The following is a 14542-nucleotide window of genomic DNA, read 5'->3' as shown; positions in this document are numbered from 1 at the left end:
TAAATGTGCTTTGAAAGTTGTACTACACAGAAGTGTTGACCTCGTTGTAACACAGTCTAACTCACATATAGGTGGTAATACTTATTTACAATTCCTGAAAAAGGGAAACTGGAGAGATTTCTCAGTCATAATTATTACATGATTACAAATGAAGAATTTTAAACAATTTCAGAAAATATATGAATGTTTTGTCTTCTCTTCCCTTGACGAATTTCTACAAATTTTTGCATGTATCTATTCTTTCAAGATGAGAGATGGATTCAACTTCCATGATAGATATTTTAGTTTATGTTTTTATTGATAAAAATACAGAAAGTAGTATTTTTCAAATTTTCATTTGTAATTTATAAAAAAAGAAAAATTTGTGTGTGTGTCTATACATGTCTGTATAAGTATGTACAAATATATACACATAGGTATTATATATACATATATAACGTTCTACCATTACTTCAAAATTATTTCAATCATATCTTTTTAAAGAATCATCAATATTGAGTATTTAAATAAAACATTTCACATCCTTATCCTGTTGAAATGTACATGGTCATTCACTCTTATGCTCAAGATATTATTTATTGGAACTTTATGAGTTTCTAAGAACTATGGCAGGTCTAAACCCAGTGATATTTGCTCAAAGCACAACCACCTTTGGGATCAGATACTAGCAATAAAGGTTCTGAGTTTCATTCCCACAACTAATACTCTAACCATGTCTTACTACATAATATCTTTCAATGAATTACTTCATTTAATTTATAACAGAATTTGAAGTCTAAATAGCAGTCAGATCAATTTATAATATTTTTCAATGAATGGCTTCAGTTCACTTAGAATTTAAAGTCTCAGACTTGAAGCTGGAACAGTTTTTAAAATATTACTTGACATTTTAGTATAAGAGTTAAAACTTTTGTAAATAGGTAGCTATTTAGGGCAGTTTGTGCAAGGGGGAAAAATCCCATCTCTGACTAAATTGACAGGTTTGAAGTTGAGGTGTTTGTGAGAGAGAATTGCTCTTTATGGCAACTCTGTGTTTAAAGGATTGGTGGTACACTAATTAGCCTCCTGTCCTGGCTATTGATGCAAAGAATACAAAATACGTGCTAGTATTCATGATGGTGCGATTTGAAGCTGATGAAGTCAATGCAAATGTCATGTATGGGATTTTTCAGGGAGACCGGAGGGGCTGGAATAGTGACAGAGTGTTCCTCTATGAAAGAAGTGTTTGTGCACACTGCTAAAATGAACTACTTGTTGCTGTGCTCAGCTGGCCCAAATCCACAAATTTTAGACCTCACATGTTCTTAGCTTCCCTTTGTTTGGCATACTATACTGTATTTTTAGCATTTACAGAGATTCCTGACATCCTTCAAACATCCAAAACACAGTGATATTGTTATTTTTGTTATTGATCCATTCTAGCAGAGTTAAGTCAAACTCTATTACATTAAGGGCATGTAGATATATTATGGATACTAACATGAAATCAAAATATTTCTTTTGCACTGATCACCTATTTTTTTATAGAAATGCATTTTTGTGTTAATATGCACATTCGTGTTAGTCTCTTTTCTCTATCTTTTGAAAATATAATGTGGCAATGCTTTACATTTCACAACACAGTAGTTTGAGAAGTTTTTTATTAGAATTTTAAAAGTTTGTTTTACCCAGAAACAGTTACCAAGCAAATCTTTATGCACCGTTATTTTAGCTCCAAAGTAGAATAGAATCAAACCATGGTTTAAATAGTTGTGTGTGTGTGTGTGTGTGTGTGTGTGTGTATCTGTATTTTTATAAAAAATATGATGGCTATAGAAAACAACCTCTTCTTTATTCTACTATTAGGTAAGTATATGATTATTAAAGGCAATAGGACTTTACCAGTTTTTAACTTAAAATGGTGATATTCCTAGATAGTAAAACAGACAAAGAATGTAAAAACAAAACAAAACAAAACGCAATCAAGGCTAGAAATGCATTTTAGATATTAAACCAGACATAAAATGTATTTGAGAAGCTAATTTTAAGCTGGCTATGATGAAATTTCAAAAGCAAAGGAAATCTTTTATTAGCTAAATATGGGTCAATTATAAACTGTTAAGGATTACTGAGCCAGATATAAATTTTGAGAATGTATTAACTTTAACTTTGTCATTCTGAATTAAGCATATTACTAAAATTACAGAAATGCTTACATTTTTTAAAGGCCAGGGATAATATTCTAAGGAAATTTTAAGAGAATAGCTCCTCAGTAGGATAGCTCATTAAGAGTTTATATTAAATAATCACTAGCTAATAACAAATATAAATTTATGAAATGGGACATTTTCATTTGGAAAAATATATACAAATTATAAACTTATTTATAATTATAAAATTATTAAATAAGATTGTACCATAATAAACATTGATATAATATTGTAATAAAAGGTCCAAAATATTTTAAGTTAAACCAAATATTAGAAAAATTAAGTGATGAATATACAAAGCTGCAAAATTGTCACCAAAATATCAATTAAAGTTAAATCTGTGTAACTCTTTCCCTCAAGACATGCAAAATAGAAAACAAAATACCCAGTGATTCTTAAACTTCAGTTTGTACTAAAATCATCTGGAAGGCTTGTTAAAAGACACATCACCCGGCCCCACCTCCAAGTTATTGATTCAGTAGGTCTGGGTTAGGGCCTGAGAAGTTACATTTCTAACAAGCTTCTAAGTGATGCCAGTGCAGCTGACATGAACACCATACTTTGAGAATTCCCAGATTAATAAAAAGATAAGGAGTTACTGGCACACAATAATGGCAAAAAATGCAAACTCAAATTAAATTTTCTCTATTCTCAAGAATATGATTGTATTTTAGTTTTCACTAATTTGTTAAACAGTGTGAACCAAGTAAGACACAAACATTCTGTGACTTTGTCCCTTCCTCCAGTCATGGGCAGATTCTATAACGTTATGGTTCTTGTCAGGTTTGAAAATATCAAATTTAATCAAGTGTAATAGTTGAATCTCTTATCTCATTCAATGCTTTCTACATTTCTCTGCCTAAGTCAGGCTCAACTCTGGCCCTAGTAACCCACATGGGGTAGGGGATACGTTCTGCTTTCTCACTGCTTTCTTTCTCTCTCTTCAGTTCCATTCTCCTTCACTAGGTCGGGATTGGAAAAAGAGGAGTAGAAAGGAACAAGTGTCTCTCTAGGCTGCAAATTTTTTTCTCACTCATCTAGGTGATCACTGACATTCTGTGTAACAACGGTGTGAAGGCTGGCTATCTCACTGTATGCATGGGTAAACTTACAGACAGGAGTTATGCAAAGATGGTGATTCCTTTGGCTTGCCTTCCTCCAACCCTTCAGCTACCATCCTACAGTCTTTTGTTCGCTTGGCAGCCAGCAGACTTGGCAGGCTTCCTGATTGAGATAACAGCAACATGCCTCAAATTTTATTTTCATGCACTATAAATACTAGAGAAAGCTTACGCATCCTGGCCACGTCAAGTGATGGTTATGCCTGCTGCTCCATTTTGTGTCTTCTTCCTGCCGAAGATTTTCACTTCAATTCCCTCCCTAGCTCCTGCTTAAATAAGCATATGTAGCTGATAGTTTAAGGAATAGACCTTCAAATGGAGAATGAAGGCAACCCTAAAACTCTGTGACTAATTTTGCTGGAAACACTCTTACTTGGCTTGAAATGGAGGGTTCAGAAGCTGGATTAGAATCAGGGGAGCAGAGCCAAATTAGCCTCCCTTATTAAGTGCTGAAGTGGACGTCTGGCCTCCAATTCCTTGCTGCTTGATGCTTCTCAGCCTCCAATTTTGGATTCCATCATCAATTTCGGGCAGTAATAGAGGTGCAACTGAGCATTCTGTTGTATTATTAAAATGATATGATAAAAATTTCATCTCAGAACCAAATCATGAAAATCTAATTCAATGTCTCAAAAAGTTTTGGTAGGGAAGATGGAAAATTTTACAATTTAAAATTAGTGATTTGATGAGAACATGTTAAAATTCAGGTAGAATCAAAAAGAAAATTCAATGGTGGGAATAGTCTGTTTACATAATGGCTACACTGAGTACATTTTTTTCAGCAAAGGTGTCATGAGATAGAAAGAAACAAATGATTTCAGATAGATATTACGGAGACAGCCTGGTAGTGACTGGTGTAATAAAATCTTTAGACAGAAATACCTAGCTCTAGGTAGAATTAATATCTAGTTTTTCGGGTTACTGGCCTCTTTCTGGTATTCTCAAATCAAAGTTCTTCCAGTTACAAACTGGCAGTGAAGCATCAAGCTATTTAACTATTCATCTCATTTTCTAATATGTGAAATGGGAATATACCATTCCATAGGACCGGTGTGATAGTTAGGAGAGATAACTTACAGGAAGTGCTTGCCCAATGTCAATGTGATTACTATTGGTATAGTCCAGCAGGGTCTACTAGAAGTCAAGTAAGAACACAAACTATTAGGCCTGAATTTTAAAATAATGAGAAAGTTTCACAGAGACTTAAATCCCAGGAAACTAGGACTCAAAATCAGTGTGCATAAGAATCACCTGGAAGGGTAAAGTGCAGATCTCTTTATGGCTAGGATGAAGCCAAAATAGAGTAAATCAAAAGCTATTCTGTTCATTGTTTTTCCAACGACACTTTGAAAATGGGGGAGAGGCGTTGATGTTGGTTAGTGAAATACCCTGAGAGAAGGGAATAAAAGCACGGGACAGGACTGGAGATGAGTGGTACTAAAAACTTTAGGATCAACCATATGTTAAAATTCAAATTTGAATTACACCATCTGATGCACTTGTTATCCTATACATATGTTTAGAGATATCTGGACCCACGCACTTTTCTTCAACTTCCCAGTCTATAGTGTGCAATAGTTAGGGCAGGTATTGTAAGTATTGGTATTACATAGGGTTAATCTGCTATCTGCCACATACGGTTACACTGCATCTGGTTTTTGTCATAGATTCTATGGAGCACATGCTTTCAAGACAGCGAACTTAAACATGTTCTAGTAATGGGGGAAAAATTAAAGGCAAAATATTTCCTATGTCCCAATCCCTTTCTTTTAAAACAAAACAGACTCATTAATTGGAGCTAAGCTACAGGGTTCTGTTAAATAAATGTAACAAAAGTCATTTCTACCAATTGTGTAAAGGATGATTATGATTTTTGGTTATTTTGCAGTCATCCACTTTATTACAGCTTGGTAAAAATATTCTATTAAGACAATCAAGACATTTCTAAAGTACTCTAAGAAATATTTTAATTATTAAATAATTCAAGAAATTTCATTTGCTTCTCACTTATTTCAAGCAGAGTATTTGTTCCTAATTTATTTCTGCCTCAAATCATAAATGGAACAAGTGATTTCAGTACAGTTTTAATTCCTACATATGGTAAATATATAGGAATTAAATTAAATTAAATTAGAGGGATAGACTGTCTCTAATCTCCAATTCCACCTGCTCTTCAAACATGCCTTTTGCTAAGAAGTCGAGAGACCACACAGAAACCCAAGGAATCCATGGAGAACTGTATCTTCAGAGCGTGCAGCATAATTTTAACACGTTTTAATTTTAACTATTCTGATGCTCACTTCCCCCCATTTTATAGGTAAAGAAAACAAGAAGAAATACAATTTAAGTAGTTGTCACAAGATCATGGATTAGAACAGCCCTCACCTCAGCTTTGTTCTCCATGTCCTTTCAGCAGCTTCGGCATCTGCTATGGTCTGAATTTGTCCCCTCAAAATTCATATGTTCAGGTCTCAAGCCTCTCTGAGGTAAGGTGTTTAAAGAGGGGATTAAAGTAAAGTGAGACATTTGGGGTTGGCCCTAATTCAATCTCCTTGGTGTCCATATAAAATGATGAGATTAAGACACACAGAGAGACACCAGGGATGAGACCATGTGAGGACACATCAAGAAGGTGACCTTCTGCAAGTCAAGGAGAGAGGCCTCTGGAGAAGCCAACCCTGCCGATTCCTTGATTTTGGACTTCCAGCCTTCAGAACTGTGAGAAAATACATTTCTATTGTCTAAGCTACTCAGTCTGTGGTATTTCATTATGGCATGCCTAGAAAAAATAATATATCATTCTGGCCTCAGACAGCTTGTTCTTCAACAACAAATACCTGTAGAAATTCAGCAATGAAAGTGCTGGCCATGTCATATAAGAAAAAGTGGTTACATTGTAAAGTACTTCAGCAGGTAAATTCAAGAAGGTCACTATATTCAAGAATAGGCTCTCTGTTTTGATGTTCTGAAACATTAATATTATCATAGCCTGGGGTGTTTTAGTCTCGGGACCATGATTATTCATAAAGAATACAATGATTAATCATTTGCTAGCAATAGGAAGTAGAGAGATAAAGACTATCAAAGGAAGTAGAGAAATGAGACTTTTTTAACCACCAGTGCCTTAGACACAGTGACTACAGGCTAGGCACTTTTCAATTACCTGAGATTTTCCTTAGGTCATCCAGTGCCTCTCTGATAGTATGTGCAGTAAATCCCTAAAACCAAATGAATCTTTTGCTAACCCCTCCCAGAAAAGCTCAAGCAAGCTGTGCTACATTATAGAATTAAACAATGTTCATAACCCAAGACAATTAAATCATGATTTCTAGGTGGACCATGAACACTGCTCTATTCTAACTCTTCCCTGGCTGATTAAAATGTGAAGCAAGCATTGAGACCACTAGGCTAGAATCTTGCTTGGCACATATCTCCCTCATAAGTTAAGTGTTTCTCAAATATCAGAGGCTGTCACTTTTCCAGTATGTGGTGATATTCACATTGCCAGGTTGTGCCTCTGGTCAAGGACTCACCTTGAAATATGATCAATCAAGTCCTGGATGTCTTTTATTCATCAGGGACTGTAAGGGATTTATTCTAGTTTGAAGAGGCTGTTGTAAATGTGGCAGGAAGATACACACTAGCTGAGGTATGTGTCTCCCTTGTATCTTATGATCCTCTCAAATTAGGCCTTGAGACAGAAGAATGGCATTGCCTTGAGAAAAGATTATAAACAGAAGAACTGGTAAATACTGAGCTTTTAAGTTGAAAAAAAAAAAAAACCTTCTGTATTATTGTAAAGCAGAAAGATATAGGAAATTGAATCTTTGCTCCCGACCATATAATCCTCTGAACTGTGAAGAGAGAGGGCTGGATGGTATGTGAGGATATGGAGTCAGAACAAGGTAGATGTAATACTTAGATTATAATTTCTACCTGCATTTTTTATTTTTGTTTGTTTGTTTTCAAGGTCTAGTCTTTTGGAGTGGGGAGTTGTGGATGGTACAACTCTATGTTTGGAGAAATGATTTTAAAGAAGACAGTGCTGCAAATTCTAGTTAAAGCCTTCTTTCAGTTATCATAGTGGCACTGTGTGTCCAAACCTGAGAGCAGAGAATTCCTCAGATTCCTGCACTTCTTCAGTAGTGTAGGATTAGAATGGACACCTATGGTCCCACTTGCCACCCCCAAAGGAGGCACAGAAACTAACCGGAGAGAGAACACACAAACAGAAAATTTTACAGGGCCTCTCACTGTCAGTTAGAGGAGACATAGCAACAGAAGTTGTGGAGAAAACATCCAAACGAGTCAGATGTGGGCAGTGATAGCAGTTCACTGAATATTTTGCTAGAGGATCCTAAAAACTCCACAAAGGGAGGAGTGGGCAGGATGGGAGAGAATGACTCTTTAAGCAAGAAATATCTGAGAAAAGTTACAAAAGTGACTTATTTGAAAGAGTTTAAGCTAAGGTTTTTGTTTTGTTTCATTTTACCATATCAAAAAGAATAGGGAGAACTTCTGGTTATAGAGGTGCAAAGAGCTCAGAAAATGGTCTCCCCCAAGCAAATTGGGATCTGAACAAAGTTGTTACAAATATCTATTTCAAGATTCTGGGAGTTGGTCAAAGGCCAAACAACAAACACAAACAGAAGCAGTTTCTTATGCTGTACCATTGAATTTGGGGTAACAACAGTGGGAGTCTGTGTCATTATTGCTGGGGGTGCTCCTGTCCCCACCATCTCAGTCAGCATATAGCTCTACCAGAGCAGTGCCAACTGTGAAAACCGGAAGTTTCACTGGAGGAGGAAGTAGGCTTAATTTGTTTCACAGAATGGAAAGTCCAATCCTAACAATATTCCTAATAAAAGTAGCAAACTCACTTGGAAACAAATACAGAAAGCCTGTAGCTCTTTAGCTTAAGGTTAAAACCATCATGCCTGGAATGCATGGAAGTCCCCCAGCCAATCAAAACTCTTAGCAGAGTGATCCTAGAAATTAAGAGCAAAAGTAGAGTTAGGCAAGCTTTTCCCTAGTCCTGGCTTGATGGGTAGCTATATGTCCATAAGGAGGAGATTCAGATGGGCCCAAGATCTCCAGGAAATGACAGTGGAATAGGAGACTTCGCATATGCACATGGGAGATGGGAGAGGCCTGAGTGGAAAGACTTGAAAACTGCCTGATGTTGGAAATACTTTCCAATCAGAGCTACTGTAAGAGAGAGGAAATCTTACTGGCTTTAGGCTTGAGCAGACTGTTTCATCAATGATTGGTTGCCTACCAAGCAAACATAGGTACAACCATTAGGAATTGAGGCTAAAAATATAAGAATAAAAACAACTGAGCAGAAGCATCAGTGACCACACACTGCAGAGGAGAGAGTCCATATTTAAGTCCAGGAAAGTTACAGCATAAAGGAAAGCAAAGCACAATAACAAAAATTAGCAATGGCTATAACTCTTCTCTGTTAAAAAAAAAATCAGAATCCATAAATGCTACAATATGCTGAGTAAAAGGTAAAGTTTCCAACAGAGAAGTAAGAGACATGTAAAGAGGGGCACCTCAGTCGGTTGAGCCTCAGACTTTGACTCAGGTCTTGATCTTGTGGTCTGTGAGTTTGAGCCCAGGGTCGGGCTCTGTGTTAACAGCTCAGAGCCTGGAGCCTGCTTCAGATTCTGTGTGTGTGTGTGTGTGTGTGTCTCTCTCTCTCTCTCTCAAATAATTAAACATTTAAAAAAATTAAAAATGAGACATGTAAATAAATAAAAGAGTGTAAACCTTATATATTCAAAGAATCAAAGGAAATGATCCTTAAAGAATTATAAACAATGTGAAAATGTTTTAGCAAAAAGTTAATATCAATAAACAATAAAAATTCTATAAATATACAAATAAAAATCTAGTGTGAAAAGTAAAAAAAAAATTAATTTAGGTATGCTTAATAGCAGGTATTAGATGGCAGAATAATAAATCAATGAACATGAATATGGATCAATAGAATGTGCATAATCTGAAGAACAGAAAGAAACAAAGATGAAAGAAAAATAAACAGAAGCTCAGAGACCCAGAAGACAGTATCAGGCACACCAACATAGATACATTTGGAGAGAGAGACAGGGGGCAGGTTTAAAAATTAAGGATGATGACACTCAATTGGCCAAATTTGATTTATAAAATGATGCCACAGAAGTTTAAAGCCAAAGAGATCCACACCCAGATACAGAATAGACAAGCTGTCAATAGCCAAAAACAAAGGAAAAAGACTTGAAAGAACAAATAGAAAAACAATTCGCCATGCAGAAGGCAACACCAATAAGATTAATTTCTGAGTTCTCATCGAAACAACTAGAGGTAAAAGCTAGAGAATAGCATGTTCAGAAAATACACATCCACACCTACACCCTGCCACCCATCCACACACACACTTTAACCTTCAACATAAGTGAAATAATGGTATTCCTGGATAAACAAAAGCTGTGATAAATTGTTGCTAGTATACCTGTCATTCCAGGTATAGTAAAGGAGACTGTCAGGCTGAAAGGAAATTACACCAGATGTTGACACAAATACATAGGAAGAAATCAAGGGTACTGGAAATGATAAATATCTGGGTAAATATAAATTATTTTATAAATATATCCCTCTTTTATTCTTTTAATTTCCTTAAAAGACACATGGTTCTGTAAGGCAATAATTATAATGCTGTATTTTTCAGATCAAACATATAGATGCAAGATATATAAAAATTATAGCACAAAAGGAGGTGGGATAGAGTTCTATTAGTGTGAAATTATTGTATTTAACCAGAATTAAGCCAGTATTAATTGTTGGGAGGCAATTCCCCACGGGTCCCTCACATTCCCATCTATCTTGTCAGCAGAGACATTTCTGCATTTAATTTGGACTACCCCTTCAAGGACATTTGTATAAGGAACAGCCTTGGAAGTAAGAGATGGCATCTTCCCACTGGAACAAAACAGAGGGGAACTTCGTTGCTGTATATAAGATCTGAGTAAGCTAACCTCACGGTTTCCTTCCTGTAACGAAACTCACTGTGTTTGCAAGTGCCGCTTGACCTTTTTCGGTTTGCCCTGTGGGAAACAGTCCTCAAAGAACCAGGCATGGGAATGCTGATCCTTCGGTTTCCACTATTGCTTTGAGTAAGAAAGTCCTTTGCTTCTTTCTCGTGAGTCACATGTTCCCTGTTAATACCCATGATACTGTTGCACACTATTTGTTATTGAAAGTAAAGCAAAATCTCAAAACATCGACAGTTCTTAAGATTAACTTGAAGCAGAATGCAATATATTAAAATACATTAAAAAAAACTAAAAATATACTAGTAAAAAATCACCAGGGAAATGAAAATGGGCACTAAAAAGTAGTTAACACAAGATGCAAGAGTAAGAAGGAACAGAGGAAGAAAAAGATATGAGAACTATAAAAAAATTAACAAAATTACAGACAGAAATTCAAACATACTGATAATTACATTAAATGAGTTTTGGCAAGTTATGCAATTGAAGTGCAAGATGAAAAAGCAAGATTTAGTGAATGCTGTCCACAAGAAATACATTGAGACCAAAAACACCAATAGGTGTAAAGTAAAAGGGTAGATAAAGATACAAATGCCAAATAGTGATCACAAATGTATGAGAATAGCTATACTGATATCAAATACAATATAAGACAAAAATATTACTAGAAACAGAAATATTTAATAATTATAAAATGTCCATAAGATAACAATTATAAACGTGTGTATCTTAGCATAGGGATATGTTAATACATTAAGCAAAAACTGATGGCACCGAAAGGGTATATAGACAATTCATAATTATGGTTAGATATTGCAATGCCACATTCTCAATAATTACTAAAGCAACTATATACAACATCAGCATAGATATAGAATTCTTGAGCAATATTATTAAGCAGCTTGACCTGCCATTTACAGAACACAGCACACAAAACAAGGATAATACAGATTCTTCTCAAGTGTAGGTGAAATATTCTCCAGGATATGATGTATGCTATATTATAAAACAAGACTCAAACTCAAAAGGGTTAAAATAATTGAAGCTATATTCTCTAAACATAATAGGATAAAATTGGACATAAAATAAACAGCTGGGGAATCTTCATATATTTGGAATTAATCAGCACAATTTTAAAGAAGTCTACAGTTGAAAAAAGAAATAGTCAAGGAAATTAGAAAATATTTTAATTGAATCAAAACAAAAACAAAATATCAAAATTTATCAGATCCTGATAAATAGTTTGTAGATATCTAGGACTTTAAATGTCTCTATTTAAAAAGAGAGATATTTATTTAATATAAACAGCAGCAATAGAGAAAATGGTCAAAGAAGGAGAAATTGAATTCAAGCATAAGAAATGAAATAATAGATATCCGAGAACTCAGAAAATCAATAAATGAAAAAACAAAATCTGATTTAAAAAAAAACACAAAAATTGACAAACTATTCTTTAAGGAAGATAAAAAGGACAAAACAAAAAATATAAAAATCAGGTATTTAAAAAGCCATTACTTATGGCCCTGGAGAAATTCAAAGTCTTCTAAGGGCATGTCATGAACAATTTTTATGCCAGTAAATCAGACAATTTAAATGAAATTAGCAAATTAATACAAAGACAACAGTTAACAAAACTGACTCAACAACAACAAAAAAAGAGATAATCTGGATATACCTATTACAGATAAAGAAATTAAGTTAATGATAATAATTTTTAAAATCTCTCATGAAGACAGTTCCAGGCTCTATGAAATTCACTGGTAAGTTTTATCAAGTATTTAAAGAAGACATATTGCCAATCTTAACCTCTTAGAAATAGAGGAAACACTTTCCAGTTCTTTCTACAAAGATTATGTATCCTAGATATCAAAACAAGACACAAGGAAACTATAGAAACTCCATGAACATAAATGCAGAAATTACTGACAAAACATCAGCAAGCTAAATCCCACAACACATAAAAAGTGTTATATATCAGGACAGATTGGAATTTTTCCAGGAATGCAAGGTTTGTTCAATATCTGAGTATTAGTTAAGTAATACACTGATTAATATAACAAAGGACAAAAACAAAAGCATTTAGCAAGATCCAACACCTATTAATGATAAAAACTCATGACAAACCACAAGGGCAATATACCCATCTAATGAAAGCATTTATAAGAAACTATAGTATTGTATTTAATTACAAAAGACCAAATATTTTCACCCTAAGGTTCAGAACAAGGCAAGAATTTTGCTCTTACTATTCAAATATTGTATTGGAGAGACTAGCCAAATAAATAAAACAACAAAAACAAATAAAAGACATCCAGACTGGGAAGAAAAAAAAAAGTAAAACTGCCTTTATTTGCAGACAACATAACGTTGTATGTAGAAAATTCTAAAGAGCCTATGAAAAGACTACTAGAATTAAGAACCATATTCAACAAAGTAGCAGGATACCACTACAACTACTACTACTACAAAAAGAAAACAAAAACAAAAAAAGGATAAGCTATGGATTGGGAGAAAATATTTGTAAATCCTATATCTAAAATAATTTTATTCAGAATATGTAAAGAATACTTACAACTCAATACTAAGAAGATAAACCAGCTTAAGAAAAAAAAAAAAGATTTGAATAGACATTTCACCAAAGTAGAGGCTAATAAGCATATCTTTAAGGAAATGCAAATTAAAATAATAGTGAAATACCACTATATACCACTAGAATGGTGATTATCAGTAAGAGTGAGGATATCAAGTATTTGCACAAATGTGGGGAAACTGGGACCCTCACTCATTTTTGGTGGAAATATAAAGTGGTGCACGTAAAGTAGCACATAAAAAACAATATTAGGTGTAGTTAAAAGGCCAGACACAAAAGAGATCAGAATCCATTTATAAGGAAATTCCAGAAAAGGCAAACCTATAAACACAGAAAGTTAATCAGTGGCTGTCCCATGCTAGGTGTAAGAACATTGATTGACTGCAAATATTCACAAGGAAAGTTTTTGGGTGATGAAAACTATCTAAAACTGGACTGTGGTGATGGTTGTACCACTCTGTATATTTGCTAACTATAGGACACTTATATTTGGTGAATTTTATGGCATTTAGATTATACCTCAATAAAGTGGTTTTGAAAGAAAAGTCTAGACATGCTACATCTAAGTTTAGTTACAAGAAAAACTGTTAACATTATATTTCAGATTCATGTGACTAAAAATGTTATCAGTGATGCTACTAAAACTACCATATCATGGCTAATAGCCTTTGGGACTTCCCATGATGCAAATCCCTTTGTTTCGTGTCATCTCATGCTCATGTCTATTCGTACTTCTCATTAATTCTACTTCATTAACACAAATTTCAATGTCCCACTCTTACCCAAATCTTTTCATGATTCTCTAAGAAGGCACCATTCTGTACATAGAACTTATGTCCAAAAACTCTTCACTAAGGGATCTTGAATCTCATCTTCAAAATAGATTTTCCCCTGAGCATCCTGTCTCCTTCCTGTGTAACCCTGTGAAGTAAACGAGCCTGTTACTCCTACATCCTAGGTATTGCTGGCTTCCTGCCACTTCCACACTCTTACTTTCATGGTTTTTTTTTTAATGCAAACCTCAGTTCTCTGAGGCTCATTTATATTGTCATAATTCACCCTTTTTTTATTGAAAAAAAAAAGATCCTTGCAACTTCCTACTTTTCTTGTTAATCATACTGACTACATCTACTTAGAGCTCCACTTCCGTAATTATTGGGACTCAGCAGAACTCTAGTCTTTTGATCTTTATTTTTTCCCTATCATAAGCTCCCTTCTGCCATATTCAGTTTAGGTCCCATTTCCATTATTTCAACCACTGACTTGTCAGCATGTATAGTCCCTCTGTGTACTGTCCTTCAACAATACCACCCTCTCCACTCCCTGAACTTGAATTACAACAAATGGTTGGCTTCACATTTATTGCCAAAGAAAAATAGCTCAACTTTAAGATCCGTGCCAATACATATCCTTGTTTTTTAACATCATCTAGGCTCTACAATGTCGAACAATCATTCCAAGTTATTGCTATTCCCATTCTCCAGAGAAATTATTTCAAACATTATCTTCCATTGTCCTCATTCTCAACAGAAAAATTTTCCCTCAAATTCACAAGCAGAAATACTCAACATTCTCCCACCATTATTCAAAAAGAGTTATCTTTTTATA

Source organism: Panthera onca, chromosome A1 (genome assembly GCF_046562875.1).
Source record: "Panthera onca isolate mPanOnc1 chromosome A1, mPanOnc1 haplotype 2, whole genome shotgun sequence".
NCBI lineage: Eukaryota > Metazoa > Chordata > Mammalia > Carnivora > Felidae > Panthera > Panthera onca.
This window is presented reverse-complemented; position numbering follows the sequence as displayed.